Source organism: Bubalus bubalis, chromosome 16 (assembly GCF_019923935.1).
Source record: "Bubalus bubalis isolate 160015118507 breed Murrah chromosome 16, NDDB_SH_1, whole genome shotgun sequence".
Lineage (NCBI taxonomy): Eukaryota > Metazoa > Chordata > Mammalia > Artiodactyla > Bovidae > Bubalus > Bubalus bubalis.
The window spans coordinates 36,538,317-36,562,717 of record NC_059172.1 but is presented as its reverse complement, the minus strand read 5'-3'; the positions used below and the strand labels follow the sequence as shown (position 1 = coordinate 36,562,717).

At 37.8% G+C, this 24,401-nt stretch overlaps 2 pseudogenes; one reads left to right on the top strand and one right to left on the bottom strand.

The window, feature by feature from the left end:
- The first annotated feature begins 12,495 nt into the window (after positions 1 to 12,495).
- On the top strand, positions 12,496 to 13,423 carry LOC123329643 (annotated as a pseudogene).
- Positions 13,424 to 18,778: 5,355 nt separating this feature from the next.
- Positions 18,779 to 19,794, bottom strand: LOC123329609 (annotated as a pseudogene).
- Between the last annotated feature and the right edge of the window lie 4,607 nt (positions 19,795 to 24,401).

Below are 24,401 nucleotides of genomic sequence, written 5' to 3'. Positions count from 1 at the left end.
TATCTTCATTTGCTGTTGTAGTAGGGGGTCTGTATTTAAGGGTTACTTCAAATGTTCGCTTAGCTTTTTGAAGATATTGAAAACCATGAATTGTAGGCTTTAAAATGACAGTATGGAATACGAATTACATATTTACTCTTTAATTAATAGTTATAAATTTTTGAAGAATGCTTAAAACTGTATATGATTGAAACTATAATAAACTAAACTATCTACAAAAGGATGGAGGATGATACCAATTGTGATAATAAGTGTGTTAGGAGCGTGGAGATTGTGAGTGATTCATACACTATCAAATGTTCTAGACTTTTAACAAACCTGTTATGTTTGTTCATACTTGCCCATCTAAAATTTTAGTTATGTTATTTATAATAATTTAAAATTTCCATACATTTACATTTAAAATCTTAAGTTAAAAGTCTGTGAGCAGCCTACAGTGGTGGGAAGAGGTGGGAGGTGCGAGGAGGTTTAAGAGGATGGGGACATATGTGTACCTCTGGCTGACTCATGTATGGCAGAGGCCAATACAATATTGTAAAGCAAGTATCCTTCAATTAAAAATAAATAAATTTACTTTAAAAGTCTGTGAGCCTAGTTTATATTGAATAAGTTCTAATGAGGTGGATGAAACTGGAGCCTATTATACAGAGTGAAGTAAGCCAGAAAGAAAAACACCAATACAGTATACTAACGCATATATATGGAATTTAGAAAGATGGTAACAATAACCCTGTGTATGAGACAGCAAAAGAGACACTGATGTATAGAACAGTCTTATGGACTCTGTGGGAGAGGGAGAGGGTGGGATGATTTGGGAGAATGGCATTGAAACATGTATAATATCATGTATGAAACGAGTCGCCAGTCCAGGTTCGATGCACGCTACTGGATGCTTGGGGCTGGTGCACTGGGACGACCCAGAGGGATGGTATGGGGAGGGAGGAGGGTTCAGGATGGGGAACACATGTATACCTGTGGTGGATTCATTTCGATATTTGGTAAAACTAATACAATATTTTAAAGTTTAAAAATAAAATAAAATTTAAAATATATATATATATATAAATATTCTAATAATATCACATCGTAAAAAATGTCATAAGTAACACCTTTATAGTCTTTGACCTATGTCAGGACATTTTAAAATATGAAACAAACTCTGTACTTATTTTAAAGGATTATTGCAAAGGGAGGAAAAATTGATCAGTGGAGAGAAAATAGCTCAGCTAATCATTTATGAGATTAAAAAAAAGGGAATTTAAATGGTTTGTATATGACCTTGTCACAGGTAAGGAAGAGGGCATCACTAAAGTTCATCTGTGTCATACGGGGAAGGGTGGTTCCTTGCAGTGAGCTGCTTCCTAGACTAAAAAATTAGAGAACTCTTAAACTTTGCTGTGTGCAAATTAATCATGGGAAACCTCACAAAAATGCAGTTGGAAAGCCAAAAGGGGAAGCTCTCATGCTTGATGTCAATACAGATCCTGACCTGAAGATAGGCTTTGTGTATCCGGCAGGAAGTGACAGTAATTTTTTTTTTTAATTTTATTTTATTTTTAAACTTAACATAACTGTATTAGATTTGCCAAATATCAAAATGAATCCGCCACAGGAAGTGACAGTAATTTATTATTAGTAGGAGGAAGAAATATTTTCTCTTTGCCTGGCAATAGCTCAGTCAATGAAGACTGTTACCACTTAGCCAATAAAAAGCTGCTATACTACAAATTCCATTTCCTCCAATTATTTTTGTTTTTAATACTCCCCAGCCCTGCCCCCCAACTTCCCCTTCTCTGTAAAAGTTTCCTCTCTTATGCTTTATGGGGATTGCATGTTGTTTGCCATAATTTCAAGTGTGTGTGTGCTCAGTCGTGTGTGTGTCCGACTCTTTGCAACTCCATGCACTGTAGCCCTCCAGGCTTCTCTGTTCATTGAATTTTCCAGGCAACAATAGGGGAGCAGGGTGCCATTTCCTACTCCAGGGGATCATCCCAACCCAGGGATCAAACCCATGTTCTTCTGTGTCTATTACATTGGCAGGAGGATTCTTTACCACTGAGCCACCTGGGAAGCCCTTAATTCCATGTAACCAAATTGCAATTCTTTGTTGCTTCTGAATACACCTGCTTAGCAGGTAAAACAACTGGTTACTTTATCATTTTAGATTAACAGCTGTATTTCATGGTCACTGGGCTCAGATAACATGCATGCATGCTCATTCTTATCTGATTTTTTGTGACCCCATGGACTACAGCTCACCAGGCTCCTCTGTCTGTGGAAGTTTCCAGGCAAGAATACTGGAGTGGATTGTCATTTGCCAAATATACTATACCCTTTATATATAGTAATGCATTACTACTCATAAATACCCATTTTATAGATAAGCAAACAAAGGCACATTTCATTAAAATAATTTGTTAAAGGACACCAAAGTGCCCAAGTTTAATGGAGCTTTGACCCCAGGCAGTTTGGCTACAAAATCTTGGCTTTTATTATTGAACTCAGTGACTCTGTAAACTCAGTTAAAAAACTTGGACTTATATTTTTAAATATACAACAGATAGATTTCATGAGCATGGACAATTTTTTTTTTTTTTTACATTTAGCAAGTTCACAATTTTGTGAGTTTTTATGTTCTTGCTCAGTTGCTCAGTCATGTCTGACTTTTTGCAACCGGATGGATTGCAGCATGCAAGGTTTCCCTGTCCTTCACCATCACCTGGAGCTTACTCAAAACTCACGTCCATTAGGTCGGTGATGCCATCCAACTATCTTATTTTCTTTCATCCACTTCTCCTCCACATTCAATCTGTCCCCAGATCAGGGGCTTTTCTAACGAATCAGTTCTTATCATCAGGTGGCCAAAAACTGGAGCATTAGCTTCAGCATAAGTCGTTCCAATGTATATTCATGGTTGATTTCCTTTAGGATTGACTGGTGTGTTCTCCTTGCAGTCCAAGGGACTCTCAAGAGTCTTCTCCAACACTGCAGTTCAAAAGCATCAATCCATTGTTGATCAGCTTTCTTTATGGTCCAACTCTCACATTCACACATGACTTCTGGAAAAATCAAAGCTTTGACTACATGGACCTTTATTAGCAAAGTAATGCCTGTTTTTTAATATGCTATCTAGGTTGGTCATAGCTTTTTTTCCAAGGAGCAAGTGTCTTTTAATTTTATGGCTGCAATCAACATCTGCAGTGATTTTGGAGCCCCCAAAAATAAAGTCTGTCACTGTTTCGACTGTTTCCCCATCTATTTGCCATGAAGTGATGGGATCAGGTGCCATGATCTTCGTTTTATGAATGGTGAGTTTTAAGCCAGCTTTTTTACTATCCTCTTTTCACTTCCATCAAGAGGCTCTTTAGTTTTTCTTCACTTTCTGCCATAAGGGTGGTGTCATCTGCATATCTGAGGTTATTGATATTTCTTCCAGCAATCTTGATTGCAGCTTGTACTTCATCCAGCCTGGCATTTCACATGATGTACTCTACATATAAGTTAAATAAGCAGGGTGACAATATACATCCTTGACATACTCCTTTTCCAATTTGAAACCAGTCTATTGTTCCATGTCTGGTTGTAACTGTAGCTGTTTGACCTGCATACAGATTTCTTAGGAGGCAAGTAAAGTGGTCTGGTATTCCCATCTCTTGAAGCATTTTCCACAGTTTGTTGTGATCCACACAGTCAAAGGCTGTAGCATAGTCAATGGAGTAGGTATTTTTCTGGAATTCTCTTGCTTTTTCTATGATCCAATGGATGTTGGCAATATGATCTCTGGTTCCTCTGCCTTTTTTAAAGCCAGCTTCAACATCTGGGATTTCTTGGTTCACAAACTGTTGAAGCCTAGCTTGGAGAATTTTGAGCATTACTTTGCTAGTGTGTTCAGTTCAGTTCAGTTCAGTTCAGTTCAGTAGCTCAGTCGTGTCCAACTCTTTGCGACCGCATGAATCGCAGCAAGCCAGGCCTCCCTGTCCATCACCAACTCCAGTAGTTCACTCAGACTCATGTCCATCGAGTCAGTGATGCCATCCAGCCATCTCATCCTCTGTCGTCCCCTTCTCCTCCTGCCCCCAATCCCTCTCAGCATCAGGGTCTTTTCCAATGAGTCAACTCTTCGCATGAGGTGGCCAAAGTATTGGAGTTTCAGCTTCAGCATCAGTCCTTCCAATGAACAACCAGGACTCATCTCCTTCAGAATGGACTGGTTGGATCTCCTTGCAGTCCAAGGGACTCTCAAGAGTCTTCTCCAACACCACAATTCAAAAGCATCAATTCTTCAGTGCTCAGCTTTCTTCTCAGTCCAACTCTCACATCCATACATGGCCACTGGAAAAACCATAGCCTTGACTAGACAGACCTTTGCTAGTGTGTGAGATGAGTGCAATTGTGCAGTAGTTTGAACATCCTTTGGCATTGCCTTTCTTTAGGATTAGAATAAAAACTGACCTTTTCCAGTCCTGTGGCCATCGCTGAGTTTTCCAAATTTTATGGTATGTTGTGTGTAGCACTTTAATAACATCATCTTTTAGAATCTGAAATAGCTCAGCTGGAATCCATCACCTCACTACCTTTGTTCATAGTGATGCTTCCTAATGTTCACTTGACTTCACACTCAAGGATGTCTGGCTCTAGGTGAGTGATCACACTACTGTGGTTATCTGGGTAATTAAGATCTGTTTTTGTATAGTTTCTGTGTATTCTTGCCACCTCTTCTTAGCATCTTCGGCTTCTGTTAGGTCCATACCATTTCTGTCCTTTATTGTGCCTATCTTTGCATAAAATATTCCTTTGGAATCTCTCAGTTTAGTTCAGTCGCTCAGTCGTGTCTGACTCTTTGCGACCCCATGAATCGCAGCATGCCAGGCCTCCCTGACCATCACCAACTCCTGGAGTTCACTCAGACTCACGTCCATCGAGTCAGTGATGCCATCCAGTCATCTCATCATCTGTCATCCTCTTCTCTTCCTGCCCCCAATCCCTCCCATCCTCAGAGTCTTTTCCAATGAGTCAACTCTTCGCATGAGGTGGCCAAAGTACTTGAGTTTCAGCTTTAGCATCATTCCTTCCAAAGAAATCCCAGGGCTGATCTCCTTCAGAATGGACTGGTTGGTATCTCTAGTATTCTTGAAGAGAGTTCTAGTCCTTGCCATTCTATTGTTTTCCTCTATGTCTTTGCCTTGTTCATTTTACATTGAAATATAGTTGATTAACAATGTTATGATAGCTTTAGATGTACGGCAAAGTGATTCAGTTATATGTATACATGTATTCATTCTTTTAAAAATTCTTTTCCAATTTGGTTGTTACATAATATTGAGCAGAGTTCCTTGTACTATACTATAGGTCCTTGTTGCTTACCCATTTTAAATATAGCAATGTGTACATGTTGATCCCAAACTCTGTAACTGTCCCTTTGCCCTCCTTCCTAACCCGCATGATCATAAATTCATTCTCTAGTCTGTAAGTCAGTTTCTGTTTTGTGAATAAGTTCATGTGTATCATTTCTTTCTAGATTTTGCATATAAGAATATTATGATATTTCACTTTGATTTACTTCAGTCAGTTTGACAATCTCTGTTTCATTCATTTTAATGGCAGAGTAATATTCCACTTTATATATGTACCATATATTTATCCATTCCTCAGGGACTCACATCTATAAATGAGAAATCTATGATAATCTTCCATTCATTTTTGTTCTAACAGTCTATGTGTGTATGGCTCTAAAGGAAAACTCATCAGTTGAATTGGTATATTTTTGTCTGTTTTGGGGGATCTTCTTTCAACAATCTTAAATTCTTTAATCTATCCAAAAGAAAACTAACTAGCATGCTTTAAATTTTTCTGTCAAAACTGATCTGGCTCAACTTGCATTGTCTCAAATGTGTGACAGTGTTTTTCACATTGAGTATAATTGAGATTGATGTTTTTAAAGAAGGTTCTTGAAAAACATATTTTTAACTAAAAATAATAAGTCCTAATCTTTTGATACTATTCCATTCACACAGGCATACACTCTCAGACACATGCACACACTCAGACACAGCACTAAATCTTATTGTGATCTAGCTACTTCCATTATCTCTTCACAGAAATGTTTAGACACTGAAACTGTTTCCTCTGTATAAAGAAAATGAAAGAATATTTTTTTTCTGGCCTGATTTCTTTTCACTTTTAGTGCCCCGACCTTATTCTCTGAGGAATTCTGTGATCTCCTAAGACATTGTACGACCTGGCCCAATCCTCAAGGGATTTGAAAGGCCAGATGGCTTTTTAACTAAACTTTTCCACCTGGAACATGCCCCAACAGTGCCAAAACACTACGGCATGTGAATAAATGCTCCAACCATTGTCCAGAGTTCAGCTACCCTGCCGTAGGTGCTGTGGCCCGAAATGTGACCTAAGACTTTTCTTACTAAACTTTAAGTGTGAAGACCTGAAAGCAGTAATTTATTATAACTCAGAGGAAGTTCACAGGAAAAGGTTGGTTAAAGCTGAAAAGATAAGTGTTCTCATAGTGGCTGAATTTAAGGTCTGCTGCTGCTAAGTCGCTTCAGTCGTGTCTGACCCCATAGACGGCAGCCCACCAGGCTTCCCCGTCCCTGGGATTCTCCAGGCAAGAACACTGGAGTGGGTTGCCATTGCCTTCTCCAGAATTTAAGGTCAATTAACCATTACATTAATATTGCTTGTGCCCTTAGAGTGCTTCCTCTCATGATTATCATGCTAGACTTTATTTTTCATGTCTTCCCACATCCTGAAGTACTGTTTTGAAGCTGATACCCTTCCTATTTTTTGAATATCTCCATTTCCACAAGCTCCCATTATTCACTTTTTCCTTTTCTCAAATATTTTTATCTTTCCCAGCATTAATTCTCTAGCATGGAAGGAACAGATACAAAGTTATCTAAATGTTAAATGTAACATAAATGATTTATGATAGTACTATCTACCCTCTAGTATGAAAGGGAGGCAGATTCTCACATTCTTTATTTTGTAGGGCTGTTTGAGGATAACATAAAGGGTGAGAGTTACTAGGCAGATTAGTCTTATTGCTCCTTGTACTGGGTCTATGGAGGCATTTTGCCACTTCCAACAGCAAGTAAAGTCCTTCCTGTCTTCCCGCCCCAGGGCTAGTTCAGAGAGACCAATGCTCCACAGGTCTAAGATGACCTAGAAAAAATACGATTCTATACCTAAGCAGCTTCTTTGTTTCAGGTTCCCCAGGGGAAATTATATGATACACCGTATGTTTTCTGAAAGCATACTTTAGGAGAAAAAGCAAGCCCTCCTGTGTGTATTGTGCAGCATGACAAATGACAGAGTTGTGAACTTGAACAGCTCAGTCGTTCTTTTGTATTCTACAGTGGAAGGACTTGACAAAACTAGGGCTTTGAAAGGAAGATGTCCTTGCTTTCCAACCCCCCTCTTTCCTGCTAAGCCCTATCCAACCTTCCTTCCTTCTTACAGCTCTCAGCTTCCAACAGTGCACTCTCTGCTTATCTGCTTAGTTTAAAGCCTTACTTTAGTGTCAGTATGATAGGATCCTTCTGGTTCATTTTACAGGGAACAAAATGGTTAAGCTGCTAACCAAGATCACAAGGGAGTCTCAATTGGGGATTTCTGATTCCAGAGCTTAAGCTCTTAAACCCTATTTAAAATTGTGTTTTTTATTCCTGCTATCTTGCAAAACTGACTCATTGGAAAAGATCCTGATGCTGGGAAAGATTGAAGGCAGGAGGAGAAGGGGACGACAGGGGATGAGATGTTTGGATGGCTCACTGACTCAATGGACATGAGTTTGAGCAAGCTCTGGGAATTGGTGATGGACAGGGAAGGCTTCCATGCTGCACTACGTGGGGTTGCAAAGAGTCAGACACGACAGGGTGACTGAACTGAACTGATGTTGCAAAAAGCTAGTACTGTTTTTGCCGTAACTTATATAGTTTACATTTTCCACCTCCAGTTTTGCACTATCCATTCACTTCTAGACACCGCCTCTCATACTTGATTCCTGGTGCTCTAGTCTAAAACCACTTTTACCCACAATCTTTCTAACCATCAGCTACAATACAGGGTTTTTTTTTAAATTTTATTGTATTTTTAAACTTTACAGTATTGTGTTAGTTTTGCCAAATATCAAAATGAATCCACCACAGGTATACATGTGTTCCCCATCCTGAACCCTCCTCCCTCCTCCCTCCCCAAACCATCCCTCTGGGTCGTCCCAGTGCACCAGCCCCAAGCATCCAGTAGCGTGCATCAAACCTGGACTGGCGACTCATTTCATATATGATATTATACATGTTTCAATGCCATTCTCCCAAATCATCCCACCCTCTCCCTCTCCCACAGAGTCCATAAGACTGTTCTATACATCAGTTTCTCTTTTGCTGTCTCGTACACAGGGTTATTGTTACCATCTTTCTGAATTCCATATATATGCATTAGTATACTGTATTGGTGTTTTTCTTTCTGGCTTACTTCACTCTGTATAATAGGCTCCAGTTTCATCCACCTCATTAGAACTGATTCAAATTTATTCTTTTTAATGGCTGAGTAATACTCCTTTGTGTATATGTACTACAGCTTTCTTATCCATTCATCTGCTGATAGACATCTAGGTTGCTTCCATGTCCTGGCTATTATAAACAGTGCTGCGATGAACATCGGGGTACACGTGTCTCTTTCCCTTCTGGTTTCCTCGGTGTGTATGCCCAGCAGTGGGATTGCTGGATCATAAGGTAGTTTTATTTCCAGTTTTTTAAGGAATCTCCACACTGTTCTCCACAGTGGCTGTACTAGTTTGCATTCCCACCAACAGTGTAAGAGGGTTCCCTTTTCTCCACACCCTCTCCAGCATTTATTACTTGTAGACTTTTGGATTGCAGCCATTCTGACTGGCGAGAAATAGTTGATTACTATTGCTCTTTTTCCTTCTCCAAATTCCTGAAAACTACATCTACTAACCATTTTTAGACCTAATTCTCTTGACTAGCCTTTCCATTATAGACATCATTTATTCCTAATTTTAGTGCTAGCTCTCAGGGCAGGGCTCCCCAAAATACGGAACAATGGCATATTGATTATTTTGAATTAAAGTTACTTAAGAAACAGCCAGTGTAAGAAAACCTTTCTCTCTGTCCCTGAAAGCAGGAAAGTCTCTCATGTGAAAGGCACCCTTCCCTTACCAAGAGAGATATTCTATCACCAGAGATTGGGATTCAGGGTGAGAAGCCTATGTTAATAAAACTTTCCACTTCCTTTTTAATTTACTATCCCAAACCCAAACTCTGTTTAGATTCTTCACTAACTAAGCAGTCAAGGCTAAATTTCTTTGCCCTGTCAATTCTTCTCATAGGTATTGTTCCTTTGTTTAAAAAGTATGAAAGCTGCCGCCGTGGCCACTTCTTATGCCCCATATCTATTAGACCTGTATGCATACTAAATTAATTTTTTCTTGTTAATCTGACTTGTCAACATTTAATTATTAGAATGGCAAAAAGAACCCAGGAATCAAAGAGGGGGGAAATTTCCCCTCCTTGACAATAGCTATGACTTCTGTGTGAGCAATGTCCCTTTTTCCATAAACAAGCTCTACCTCTGCCCAGTCCAGTCCTTCTAACTCTCAATAAGGCACTAGAGATAATGCTAGAAAAAAATGATTGATACAATGTTTTTAAAATGGACTTTTTAAATCAAACCCTCTCTCTGAGAAAGTTTAGTTCTTGTTCATGAACTGCCTAAAATGTCTTTTAATGTCATTCTCTAAACCCAGAAACCAGGCTCAAAATTTTGGTGTAAAATGAGAGACAAGGAACTTCTTCCCCTTTATACTGTCAACTGAATCCTGTTTGTTTTTGTTGCTTGTTTTGTTTTTCCTCCACTTTTTCCTGTCTATGTCTCTCTCTGCTGGATCAAATACAATTGTGTAGGTTCTCACCACTTGACCTCTTAGTGGGTATAAAAGTAGCCAAGAAGTTTGCAGTAAATCCAAGTTGTCTTTAGCACTGATGATTTTGCATTCTGATACTCAGTAAACCCCTAATTATACCACATCCTCTTTACCCCAACCTATGGCTTCTAACAAGACTCTATACCATCTATTCTATCTTATTATCATTTCTTTTTCAACTCTTCATATCATTCAGAAGCATACTCCTTGTGCCCTGCCCTAATAAGTCTTATTCTGATGTCCATACTTTTGCTATATTTGCTTGTTCATTTTTGCTTTTGTTTATATCTTTGCTCTTATAAGTCAGTGAGCCTGGAATTAGTCAACCTGGAACAAGTGATTTCACTTGTTCTAATTAAAATTTTTCATCACCCAAATACAAGCTCATATTTGATTCTCTCCTTGAATTCTGCTATGACTCTACGACTCCTCACTTAGTACCCTTTCACTGTATACCATTTGTATTTATTTTTTATAACTTAACAAGGGTGTTATTGAAAGAACAGAGTAGTAGGACAGAAAATTTAGGTTATAATACTGACTGACTCAAAGTCACATGGCCTTGGGAATTTGTTTATCCCCTAAGTCCGTTATGGAGAAGGAAATGGCAACTCACTCCAGTATTTTTGCCTGGAGAATCCCATGGACAGAGGAGCCTAGTGGACTACTGTTCATGGGATCACAAAGAGTTGGACACAACTGAGTGACTAAGCACACACAAGTCTGTTAAGAAGATTTTAGCTTTTGTTTTCCTTTGTTTTCATTTTTAATTTGGCTTTGAAACCATAAACCCGGCTTCCTCTTTGTTGGAGTGAAGTCATTATCAAAATAATGATTGAGGAAAAACTACTGATTAAAGTTCTGTAAATAACACAGTGAGAGATCATTTTATAATGTCTTTCTTTGTTCCTAGTTTTGAATTGATTCATCTTTTCCCCAGTGTGTAATACTGTGCAAGAGACTTTAGAGAAGGGATCATAAGTTGTATATCATTTGTATCACCTAGAGATCCTGTCAAATAAGTGCTCAACAAATATTTGGTAACTCTGTGTTACTCAGGCTTCCATTGTTCTGTCTCTAATTGTACTTATTTGAAAGGGTTTTGGTCACAAACAGTTGCTAATTTATTTCTCTTTTATCAGTTTTGTCTATTCCAATCTTTCTTTATTGTTTCTTTTGTTTATACAATTTGTTTCTCTCTCTTTTCAAGCAAGAACTTTCATATCCCAAAAAGTAGTCATGAGTATTTGTTGTATGATTGGAGACTATTCAATTCAAGTACAGAAAAGAAGACAGTGGAGTAGATAAAAGCTATGATCTGCATTAAGCATACGAATTGAATACATTTGTATTTTTGAGATTTAGGTAGAATGTATGTTATTTGTTAAGTGCTATTATGCAGAACAAATAAGTAGTTGATAAGACATAGGCAACATTAATAAGTTACAGTAAATATAGATAGTGGCTAAGTTGTAGGTCATGTTAAGACATGCTAAATACAGAATATATGAAATATATGATAGAACAAACATGTTATTTCTAGATAGAAAATGAATAGAAAAAAATCAGAAGTATGATAATAGCATGCCTAGAATGACAGTTATTTTATACATAACTAAATCAGTCACCCATTAATAACATCGATTGTGGTTTTGCTCTGGTCGCCATATTCTCAGCCCAAGAAATATGGGAAGAATTTATGCATGTTGGGCAGCCTTATTAGTGAAAAATTAAAGCTGTAGCCATACATACATGCTGTGGTGTGCCTGATAGAGTGGGCATGAGTGCTGGCTCCAAGGACTTTTCACTTGTGGGGTTACCTTGCTTAGACCTCACCTTGTCTTTCTAACACCATCAGCAGAGAGACAGGACATATGAATATTGCATAAGCCAGCATTCAGGTACTGCAGGCTTTGCTTCCCATTTGTACACTGTTTTAAACGTGTTAATAAATCCCATCTTTACCCTCATTTCCAATGCATTGTTTTGTTTTATTTTATAAAAGAATTTTTTTGGTGCATACTATTTTTAAAGTCTTTATTGAATTTATTACAATATTACTTCTGTTTTGTTTTTGTTTTGTTTTGATTTTTGCCACAAGGCATGTGGGATCCCAGCACCTCAACCAGGGACTGAACCTTCACCCCCTGAGTTAGAAGGCAAAGTCTTAACCACTGAACTGCCAAGAAAGTCCCCCACTGCATGTTTTAAAATGACTAAATTAATCATGTCATTTGTGAATCTTCCATTTGTTCTGTGAGATCTTTCTGTTTAAAATCCTTTGGTATAGTTTACCTGGTAGGGTTTGGATGCTACCAATGCATCAACAAATATACTCACAAAACAGTTACGAATGACCTAAAAATACTACATAGGCTTTTTGAATTAAACTAAATTCAACCCTATTCTTCTCTTCATACAACAGAATTTACCCTCCTCTGCCTCTAAATTCTCTCTTCAACTATGGAATGAAACTGAGTTAACTTTACTGCTTGACTTTCTACACATACTCTCTTTTTTCAGGTTTAACCATCATGTCCATGCTCAACAGTACCCACCATCAAACACCCTTCTTCCTTCTGTCAGGAATTCTAGGGCTGGAGGCATCTTATTACTAGATCTCCATCCCATTGAGCATCATGTATGTGACTGCCATCCTTGGGAACAGCATCATCATTCACATAGTACATAAGACTCCCTGCCTTCATGAGCCTCAATATGTATTCTTGTCCTTGTTAGCCACCACTGACATAGACATGTCTACACTGCCCATTTGTTCTTAAAGTCTTTATTTTCAACCATCGAGAGATTGAGTTCCATGGTTGCCTGGCTCAGATGTTCTTCATCCACACCTTCTCTTTCATGCAGTCAGCCATGTTGCTGACTATGGCCTTTGACCATTTTGTAGCCATATGCAACCCACTACACTACACCATAGTCCTGACTCCCTCCCGCATTACTCAGATGGGCCTGGCTGCTGTGGCTCGAGGGACAGAACTAATGATCCCCTTGGCCATTCTGCTCCAACAGCTTCCCTTCTGTAGGAATATTGTTCTATCCTACTCATTCTGCTTCTACCCTGGTGTGATGAAGCTGGCATGTGGGTCTATTCATGTGAACATTATCTATGGGCTGGCCTTGGTATTCTGCTCCTTTGGGGTTGATTCTGTCTTTATTGTTCTGTCTTATGCTCTAATCTTGAAGACAGTTCTGGGAATAGCTTCCAGGGAAGGATGCCTTAACGTGCTCAAAACTTGTGTCTCCCACTTTCTCACTGTCTTCATTTTCTATGTCCCACTTAATGCCATAGCCTTGATCCACAGAATAGGCAGATACCACTCCATTATCATGTCCAATATTTTCCTTTTTCTCACACCTGTCCTTAACCCATTGGTTTCTAGTGTGAAAACAAAACAGATTAGAAGTGCACTAGGTAGACTGTTCAAATTTAAGACAAGATAGAACAGAGTAGAAGTATTTTGAGTAAATGATCAAAAGGTCAGGGATATTGTAAAAAGAAACAGGATAGACATTTATTTCTTGTGCGTTGAAGTCCGCCCTTTGGTATGTTTCTGTGTGATTTTGCTTCCTAGGTGACTCAAAATTGTAAAGACTCTGCCTGCAAAGCAGGAGACCCAGGTTCAATCCCTGGGTCAGGAAAATCCCTTGGAGAAGGGCATGGCAACTCACTCCAGTATCCTTGCCTGGAGAATTCCATGGACAGAGGAGCCTGGAAGGCTCCAGTCCATGGGGTCGCACATAGTCAGACACAACTGAGGGACTATCACTTTCACTTTGTGTAATTTTACTACAATCTTTTTGGAAGTAGGAGATTCCCTTTTAGTTTTAAATATTAGATCAAGGAATATATTTCTAAAGATTCCTTCACCTTCACCTTATGTTTCTCTAAAGTTTATGTATCCCTAAAGTTCACTCACTTATCTAGAAGCCCCATGTCAATCCAAACAGTTTGACAAATATTTTCTGTATGAGAATCCCTTATATATAGTTATATGGCTCAAATTTGGTTAAAAGTAAGGTATTTATATTATTATACAGAGAGTTATTATCTTTGGTGGGTTTGAGATATTATAAAGGGAAATAGTTCCATGGGAGACAAGAGGTTTTATTTTTATATTTTGTGTTGAAATTTATTTTATGATTTTTCCTGAAACCACATTAATCTAAACTTCATCTGATACAAAAATACAATGAGATTAAAGCAAAAATATAACAAATCTTCTGTACCTAAAATTTGCCATCTATGTAATCATACTTAAATTTCTCAGGTTGTATTAAATTGGATTTCACATTAATTTGAGGATAAGTATGTATCAATTAAAGTAAAATCAGGACTCTGTAATTTATCTGCTATGTATCCCCGGAACATGGTGAATGACCATTAATGTGCCTCAATGGAAAAAGAGTTGATACTGGTATCTATTTTCTAAGAACATTGCAAGAAGAAATGTGCTATGCTACACATAACTTATTGAGTATGCTTACCACAATGTCTGGTATATAATAAAAGTTCAATAAATATTAACTATTATATTACAAGCTAAAAATATGATAAGGACAAGGGTCAATCCAGGATTTAAAGATAAATATAAAAGAATATAGTTTTTATTGCTCAGATGGTGATATCAAAGATGACCAGCAAATAATACAGTTGCTCTAAAGTTCAAAGATATATTTAGAGGTTCATTTTAATATATGTTTCATATGTTGAAATATAAAATGTATGCATTTATAAATGTTTAAAGGAATTCAGACTAGGTTGCCTGTTTTATAACTGTGTATATCATATATTTATCTGCTCAGAATTGTCACCTCAAAGACAAGCATTAAGTTATTTATTTATGCTAATAATGCCTGAAAATTAACTATCACAGAGTAGAGCCAGCTATTATTATTCCATTCACTTTTAATTAATTATGTGGATATTAATTTATGAATCTATGGATTCAATAGTCATGTATAATTGTTTTTACTTATCACCTTCTGTCCTTTGTTTCTTACACTTTCTCATGTTCCCATTTATTTTGTATCTTTACATAACTATTCTTGGCATCCACTATATGCCACACATTAGGGGACAAATGAATCAGACAAAATGCTCTTATTTAGATTATTAGTACATAGTGAGTGAGACAACACAGGAATAAAATGGTCATACTTTAAGGCAACAACATGCCATTAAGATAGAACATACCATTAATTGCTTAATTATTTAACTTATACATAAAGCAATTCATAAGTAAACTAAAATACCAGAATAGGGCACAGATTAAATTAAAGGATCTTAGGGACCATGGTTTAGCACTCAACGTCATTATGTCCCTTTTTCTTTCTGAAGCAATCCCTCATATCTGCTTTTATCTTGTTTTACACTCATTTTTTTTCCTAATGTAGATAATCACATAACTGGGGAAGATGTTCTGTAAATGGTTTTGTGTCCCTTCACTGTTCAGTAGAAACAGTAATCTTAAGCTCTTTACAGCATACTATGTAAAGGGGGAGAATTTTTTCTTCAGTTTTTAATCTCTGCAGTTGAAAGATCAGGAGAGGGATTTATTAAAATATTGTTATTATAGGTCTCACTCAAGCTATACAGAGAGATAAGGAGTTCCTCAAAGGAAACTTATCTGCAGTCTTCAAAAAATGGAACAATGCTGAGAAATGATCCCTATTTCCCTATCATCATACTTAAGACTGTCAGAGTTAAAACGCTTTTGAGTGGAAAGATTCAATAAAGAAAAATATACAATCAGATTTTAAAACTTGTAGAAGCATACAAAGAATCAGAATTTTATTTTATGTTTTGAGGGTACTCATGGTATATCTCAAATGACCTCTTAGTAAGATCAAAGATTATACATTTAAATATATTTTACTCCCTCTATTCTGTTAATATATAACAGATTTCAAGTAGATGAATGCTTTTGAAATTGAGATAGATATTAAGCTTCCATGGTCTTTCTTTTCATGATCTTTTCAGTCTTTCAGGCAGAAATTTCTAATAAACCCAGTCTTCACTGGCTTACTTTACTCCTAATTTGCATAATTTAAACCGAGTCTCCAATTCATTAATTATATTTAGGTGCATGGTCTGCTGCTGTTCCATGATTTTCATTAATAGAATGGAAGCTATATGAATATTATAGTTTTGCCTTCTGTATGACTCTGTTGCCTTACTAAATATACTAGACAAATATGAAAAATATTTTGATTACTTTAGAGATCATTTTGAAATTTACTTAGAACTTCCATAAATTAGTTTGAAATTCTTGCTAAAGCTATTGTATGTTTATTCATTTCCATTAACAAGTAAGTCTTTTATTTGTTTTCTAAGCTAATTCAGCAAGACAAGTCTTCATTTGCTTATGACTAACCTCAAGAGTTGACCCCAAGAGAATAATTCATTTTTCCTCTTGGAAAGTTAGAGAAAGGAGTTAAATCCTTGTTTCAGAAGCCAAAATGTAGCCCTATATATTCTCAGTATGGAGTGGGAAACCAAACAAAATCCAAATAAAGTATGAATTCTGAATGAAGTAGGACGATGAGTAAGAATAACCATTTCTCACATTTTTATATATTATTTATTTTCATACAGCTCCTTTATTTTTGGTTAAAAACCATCAGATTGAGATATCAACTAGTACTCCAACCCTAAGAAATGGTCAAAACTATTAAGCATAGAGTCATAAATTTATCACCAATTTAAACTTTTATAATGCTTCAACTTAAACAACATGGGCAATTAAGAGTCAGGTGAAATCTTGTTTTCTCAGTAAAATCAGCCCCTCTTTGGTCTTTGAAAATCCAGCATCATACACTTAAATTTAGCAGTTGTGAATACATGATTTCATGCAACTCATACACCAAAAACACTGAACTTGAGTTTCTGTTGCCATTTCCCCTTAGCACTACCAAACAGTCATCACTCATGATCAGTTAAGATCATTTATTTAAGCCCTCTGCTTCTCTTTCCCTCCATAGTTAGATTAGCTTGAGGGAAAGGCCTGAGTCTTTTTATTTTTGAATTCATGATGCCTAACATACTATTTGGCACATAGCAGATCCTGAACAGCACTTTTTAAATTGGTTGTCTCTTCTGCTTCTTCTTCTTCTTCTTTTTTTTTTTTTAATTTTATTTTTAAACTTTACATAATTGTATTAGTTTTGCCAAATATCAAAATGAATCCGCCACAGGTATACATGTGTTCCCCATCCTGAACCCTCCTCCCTCCTCCCTCCCCAATCCATCCCTCTGGGTCGTCCCAGTGCACCAGCCCCAAGCATCCAGTATCGTGCATCGAACCTGGACTGGCGACTCGTTTCATACATGATATTCTACATGTTTCAATGCCATTCTCCCAAATCTTCCCACCCTCTCCCTCTCTCACAGAGTCCGTAAGACTGTTCTATACATCAGTGTCTCTTTTGCTGTCTCGTACACAGGGTTATTGTTACCATCTTTCTAAATTCCATATATATGCGTTAGTATACTGTATTGGTGTTTTTCTTTCTGGCTTACTTCACTCTGTATAATAGGCTCCAGTTTCATCCACCTCATTAGAACTGATTCAAATGTATTCTTTTTAATGGCTGAATAATACTCCATTGTGTATATGTACCACAGCTTTCTTATCCATTCATCTGCTGATAGACATCTAGGTTGCTTCCATGTCCTGGCTATTATAAACAGTGCTGCGATGAACATTGGGGTACACGTGTCTCTTTCCCTTCTGGTTTCCTCAGTGTGTATGCCCAGCAGTGGGATTGCTGGATCATAAGGCAGTTCTATTTCCAGTTTTTTAAGGAATCCCCACACTGTTCTCCAGAGTGGCTGTACTAGTTTGCATTCCCACCAACAGTGTAAGAGGGTTCCCTTTTCTCCACACCCTCTCCAGCATTTATTACTTGTAGACTTTTGGATCGCAGCCATTCTGACTGGTGTGAAATGGTACCTCATAGTGGTTTTGATTTGCATTTCTCTGATAATGAGTGATGTTGAGCATCTTTTCATGTGTTTGCTAGCCATCTGTATGTCTTCTTTGGAGAAATGTCTATTTAGTTCTTTGGCCCATTTTTTGATTGGGTCATTTATTTTTCTGGAGTTCAGCTGTAGGAGTTGCTTGTATATTCTCAAGATTAGTTGTTTGTCAGTTGCTTCATTTGCTATTATTTTCTCCCATTCTGAAGGCTGTCTTTTCACCTTGCTAATAGTTTCCTTTGATGTGCAGAAGCTTTTAAGGTTAATTAGGTCCCATTTGTTTATTTTTGCTTTTATTTCCAATATTCTGGGAGGCGGGTCATAGAGGATCCTGCTGTGATGTATGTCAGAGAGTGTTTTGCCTATGTTCTCCTCTAGGAGTTTTATAGTTTCTGGTCTTACGTTTAGATCTTTAATCCATTTTGAGTTTATTTTTGTGTATGGTGTTAGAAAGTGTTCTAGTTTCATTCTTTTACAAGTGGTTGACCAGATTTCCCAGCACCACTTGTTAAAGAGATTGTCTTTAATCCATTGTATATTCTTGCCTCCTTTGTCAAAGATAAGGTGTCCATATGTGCGTGGATTTATCTCTGGACTTTCTATTTTGTTCCATTGTTCTATATTTCTGTCTTTGTGCCAGTACCATACTGTCTTGATAACTGTGGCTTTGTAGTAGAGCCTGAAGTCAGGTAGGTTGATTCCTCCAGTTCCATTCTTCTTTCTCAAGATCGCTTTGGCTATTCGAGGTTTTTTGTATTTCCATACAAATTGTGAAATTATTTGTTCTAGCTCTGTGAAGAATGCTGTTGGTAGCTTGATAGGGATTGCATTGAATCTATAAATTGCTTTGGTTGTCTCTTCTGATATAGAGAAAAATGCCATTCTCTAGCAATAACACGTTGAACCCAAAATCGCTTGCGCAGAGCAGCCTGGATCTGCCTGGATTTGAGACTGTAGACAAGAGGGTTGAGCAGTGGTGTCATGAGGAGGTAGGCATTACTCATGCTGGTGAACAGAACTGGGGAAGTGTTCTGGGTGTAGCGATGCAGCACTGCCAAGCTGATGAGGGGCAGGTAAAACACGAATACTGTGCATAGGTGACAGGCACAGGTATGCAGTGATTTCCAGTTTCTGTCTTGATTCCCCAGCTTTATAACAGTGGCCAAGATCTTCACGTATGAAACTAAGATGAAGACAACGTCTACTGCAAATGTGAAGAGTACAAACACCAATCCATAGACACCGCTAAAAGTGACGTCCCCACAGGCCAAGTTCAGCATATCAGGGTAGTAGCAATAAGAGTGTGAGAGGATATTGGCCCCACAAAAAGGAAAGGTCCTGAGGAGGAAAGGCAGAGGGGCCAGCAGGCTGGCACCGCGTATGACAGCAGCTCCACTAAGGCGGGCGACGGTAGAGTGCGTCAGGAGCCGGTGTAGTTCAGGGGAGCACAGACAGCTACCAAGCGGCCAAAAGCCATGGCTACCAGGACACCTGATTCTACTGAGGAGAGGGTGTGGATGAAGAACATCTGGGTTAAGCAGGCATCCAGGCCGATGTAGTGGACATTGAACCAGAAGATAGCCAAGACACTAGGCATTGTACACAATGAAAGGCCTAGGTCAGTAAGGGCCAGCACAGCCAAAAAACAGAACTGAGGTTCATGAGGATTATGTTCCGCTTTAACCAGGATAAGCAGAAGAACATTTCCCATAAGGGCTAGGAGGTACAGGAGACAGAAGGGAGTGGAAATCCATACTTGGGCAGCCTCCAGACCAGGCATACCAGTGAAGGAGAAGGTGGGCCAATTAGAAGCAGTGTGATTAAAAGACCACATGAAAAGGTGTAGGTCAGACTGAAGTCCAAGATGCTTCTCACCCTATAAAAGAGAGATTCTGTGTCAGGAAATCTGATTAAAAGCAAACTGATTGCCTATACATAGAGTTACAAAATTAAGACATGAAGAACTCAAAATTGAGTTTATAACGTCGTAATTATTCCTCTTGATGTTACGAATGGCAACTAAGCACATGAAAAAATGTTCAACAGCTTTATGTATTTAGAAAATGTAAATGAGAAGTACAATAAGATACCATTAGAATGGCTAGAATTAAAAATACCTGAAAATACTGTGTTGGTGAGCATATGGAACAACTGAAATTCTGATGGGATACAAACGGTACAGAGCCTCTTTGGATATCAGCTTGGCAGTTTCACATAAAGTCACATGCACGCTTATCAAACATTTAACAATACCCAGCAATTTCACTTCTAAGAATTTGCCCAAGAGAAATAAAAACACATATCCATACAAAGACTTATACATAATCAAATAAGCTTTATTCATGATAGCAAAAAAAAAAAAAAAAAAGGAAAGAAGCCAAACATACACCCAGTGTTGAATGGATGCACATATTGCAAAGGTCCATAAGCTTTAATTTGAAAAGGAAATAATTCCTGATAGAGGCAATAGCTTGAATGGGTCATTTGTGCTCTGTGAAAGAAGGCAAATATGAAACCCCACATACTGTATGATCTCATTTGTATGAAATTTTAGAAAAGCAAAAATCAGTGATAGCTGATCAGTGATCTTAGAGATGAAAAGGGAGTATAAAGAGACTGAGTACAAATAGGCAGGAAATGACATTTTGGAAGATCAAAATGTTCCATATCATGGCTGATGTACTAATCACATGATTTTACATGTTATTTAAAACTTATCGAATTGTAGTTCATTAAAATGTATCTCTTTAGGGATATCTTCCCTACTTCTTTCCTTTCAGTCAATTCAAAAAGGAAATGTCACCGTAGTTTGTGAAATAATTTGATCTCCATTACTAGAAATTGATTAATATCTGGGATGCGTATCAGGCTATTTTGTTTTATACATTCACCTATTTGAGTCCCTCTAAGTGGTCCACATACTACATAGAAAAACAAATTAACTCTATCCATTTTTGTGAGCAGTGACTTTCATTTTTTCTCCATTTCAAAGGACTCTAAATCTCTATATTTATTTTCTTCCTTAGAAACTTAGAGTATAAGCCAGAAAGAAAAAATACCAATACAGTATACTAGCACATATATATGGAATTTAGAAAGATGGTAACAATAACCCTGTATATGAGACAGCAAAAGAGACACAGATGTATAGAACAGTCTCTTGGACCCTGTGGGAGAGGGAGAGGGTGGGATGATTTGGGAGAATGGCATTGAAACATGTATAATATCATATATGAAATGAGTTGCCAGTCCAGGTTCGATGTACAATACTGGATGCTTGGGGCTGGTGCACTGGGAAGACCCAGAGGGATGGTATGGGGAGGGAGGAGAGAGGAGGGTTCAGGATGGGGAACACATGTATACCTGTGGCGGATTCATTTTGATATATGGCAAAACCAATACAATATTGTAAAGTTAAAAAATTAAATTAACAACAACAAAAAAAAGAAACAGTATTTCTGTTACGCTTCGGCTTACATTTATGCTTTTTCTCTTATATTATGGTTCATGTAAAATTTTTGAGCAATTTGAATATTCTAAAGTCTCCAATTAACTTTCAAATTTTCATACTCAATCCAGATACCTTTTCTTAACATGTGTTCAATTGATACAAAGACATATCTAGCCAGTTGTTTCACAGGAAATTCAAATATATACCCTAAGCATAAGAGTTAATTTAACCCTTTCCAACCCATACAAATTTTTCATGTATTTTATTCAAAAATATTATTGATGGACTATGTGCTCAGTCATGTCTGACATTTTTGTGACCTCATGGACTGTAGCTTGTCAGGCTCTTCTATCCATGGAATTTTCCAGGCAAGAATACTGGAGTGAGTTGCCATTTCCTTCTCCAGGGGATCTTCTTAACGGAGGGACAAACCCGCCTCTCTTGTGACTCCTGTATTACAGGTGGATTCTTTACCACTGTGCCACCTGGGAAGCCCTAGTATTGATGAGACTATCGTAAATGTAATGCCAGTTTATTTTACTGTCGGTAATGTAGCTGTGAAAAGCAAAGTCCGGAGCCAGACTGTTGAGTTCAATAGATGGCTCCATTCTAATCAGTCATTTGTCTTTGGCTATTATCTTTCTGTGCTTCCTTCCCTCTTTGTGTAATGAGGATATCAGTATCTACTGTCTGTAAGGTTCTAATGGGAAATGACTAAAAAAAGTGCCTCACTATGTAAAAGAAGCCACTTGCAATGTAGGACACCCAGGTTCCATCCCTGGGTCAGGAAGATCCCCTGGAGGGGGGAAACGGCAACCTACTTCAGTATTCTTGCCTGGAAAATTCCACAGACAGAGGAGCCTGGCAAGCTCCACTCCATGGGGTCACAAAGAGTTGGACAGGACTGAGCGAGTAACACTTTCAGTTTTTTCACTTCATATATATAGATCTACATACATATATATGTATACATATAGATATATCTATACATAGGCTTCCCAGGTGGCACAAATGGTAAAGAACCTGCTTAAAAATGCAGGAGACTCAAGAGAGCTGGTTCAATCCCTGGGTCAGGAAGATCCCCTGGATAAGGGCAGGGCAACCAACTCCAGTATTCTTGCCTGAAGAATCTGCTGGACAAGGGAGCCTGGTGGGCTACAATCCATGAGGTCACAGAGAGTCGGACATGACTGAGCATGCACAAGACATATATAAATGCTGTTTAAAAAGTGAAAGTGAAGTCGCTTAGTCGTGTCTGACTTTTTGTGACCCCACGGACTGCAGCCTGCCAGGCTCCTCCATCCATGGGATTTTCCAGGCAAGAGTATTGGAGTGGGTTGCCATTTCCTTCTCCAGGGGATCTTCCCAACCCAGGTCTCAACTTAAGGCTACTGTTATTAACTCTTAACATTGCTCTTTACCTTAAACAAACTAGTCATTTCTTATCTGAAAGCTCTACCCCTAGTATTTCTCCTTTAATACATTGTTCCTACACTTTTCATAGTAAGTTTCTAAAATGTCAACAAGACTACATTGTACCCTTTTAAATATTTTCTCATAAGCAACAAAATAAACTTAATTTCCTTTGCTTCTTTATTATGAGGCACAATAAGTTTACAAAACAGACGTGCATGGTTCTCTAAGTTCATCACTAATATAAATGACATCCCTATGCTCTGTATTTTGTTGCAATAATTCTGCAGGTGCTGGGAGCCCTGCTGCTGCTGCTGCTGCTAAGTCACTTCAGTCGTGTCTGACTCTGTGCGACTCCATAGACTGCAGCCCACCAGGCTCCCCCGTCCCTGGGATTCTCCAGGCAAGAACACTGCAGTAGGTTGCCATTTCCTTCTCCAATGTTGGGAGCCCTAGCCTTATACATTATCATTCTGTGTCTTTACACTTTTGCTCAAGACAAGCCCTCTGGCTAGATCACTTGCTCCTCCCTCTCTCTTACATACCCAGTGAATTTCTATTTAGTCCTGAAAAATTAATCTCAGATACTGTGTCTTCTAGAAAGTATTTCTTATATTTCTGCCCTATTAATTAATCTGCAAGTATTTGAGATCACATGCCTCTTTCTCTAGTGAGATTTTTTTCTGAAAATATTTTATGTATTATGATAAATGTTTTTTTAATAAATGAGTGACTTAGCAAAATGACTGACGCAACTTGATTTCAATAATTCCCAGCTTTCTTTTTAATAAATTTGTAATAGAGATGCTATATTAAATGTTGCTATGAGGATTAATTATATAAGACAGAGCAAAAGCACACTGCATATTGCCTAAAAGTAAGTCAGCATTTGTTTTTGAGCTTTTATAGTATTCAGTTTAAAACAAATATATGGGTAAGTAAATTGTAGACATTATAAAATAAAATCCCATGCTGATTTGACAAGAAAATACTAATTGGTAAGACATTGTAGTTTATCAAGCCAATGTTCCAGCTCAATACATAGCAGCTTAAACATGTGTTGGATAAAGTAGAAAAGCAGCAGAAGCAGCAAGAATGGCAGAATAAGACAGTGATACAGGTGGGAAGCAAAACAGAAGAAAAGAATGGAGAGAGGGTGGGAGGAAGGAAAGGAGGTGGGAGGAAGAAAGGAGGGAATTTTTTAGAAAAAAATAATTAAGGAACATCTGATGCTCACTGCAGTGCTGAAACCAGAACATATTTCCTAGATCCTAGGACTTGAATTTCTATAAGCAAACAAAGTACTTAATATATATAAAAGAGTGTACATCAAAATACTGTATGAATGTTGAGTGTTTTATGTGTGTGTGTTCATTTTTCTCTTCAAAGCCCAACTAGAAGCCAGGTTCTTACACAAAGTTTTAAAAAGTGCCACTTTGATTTTAAACATTCTACCTTATGCAAGTAAAAATGACTAATGCCCAGGTAGAAGCAGGTTAAAATCACATAATGCATCTTGTTATAAAAATATCCTACATTTACACATAAACATATACATAAACACACTCATTCACATA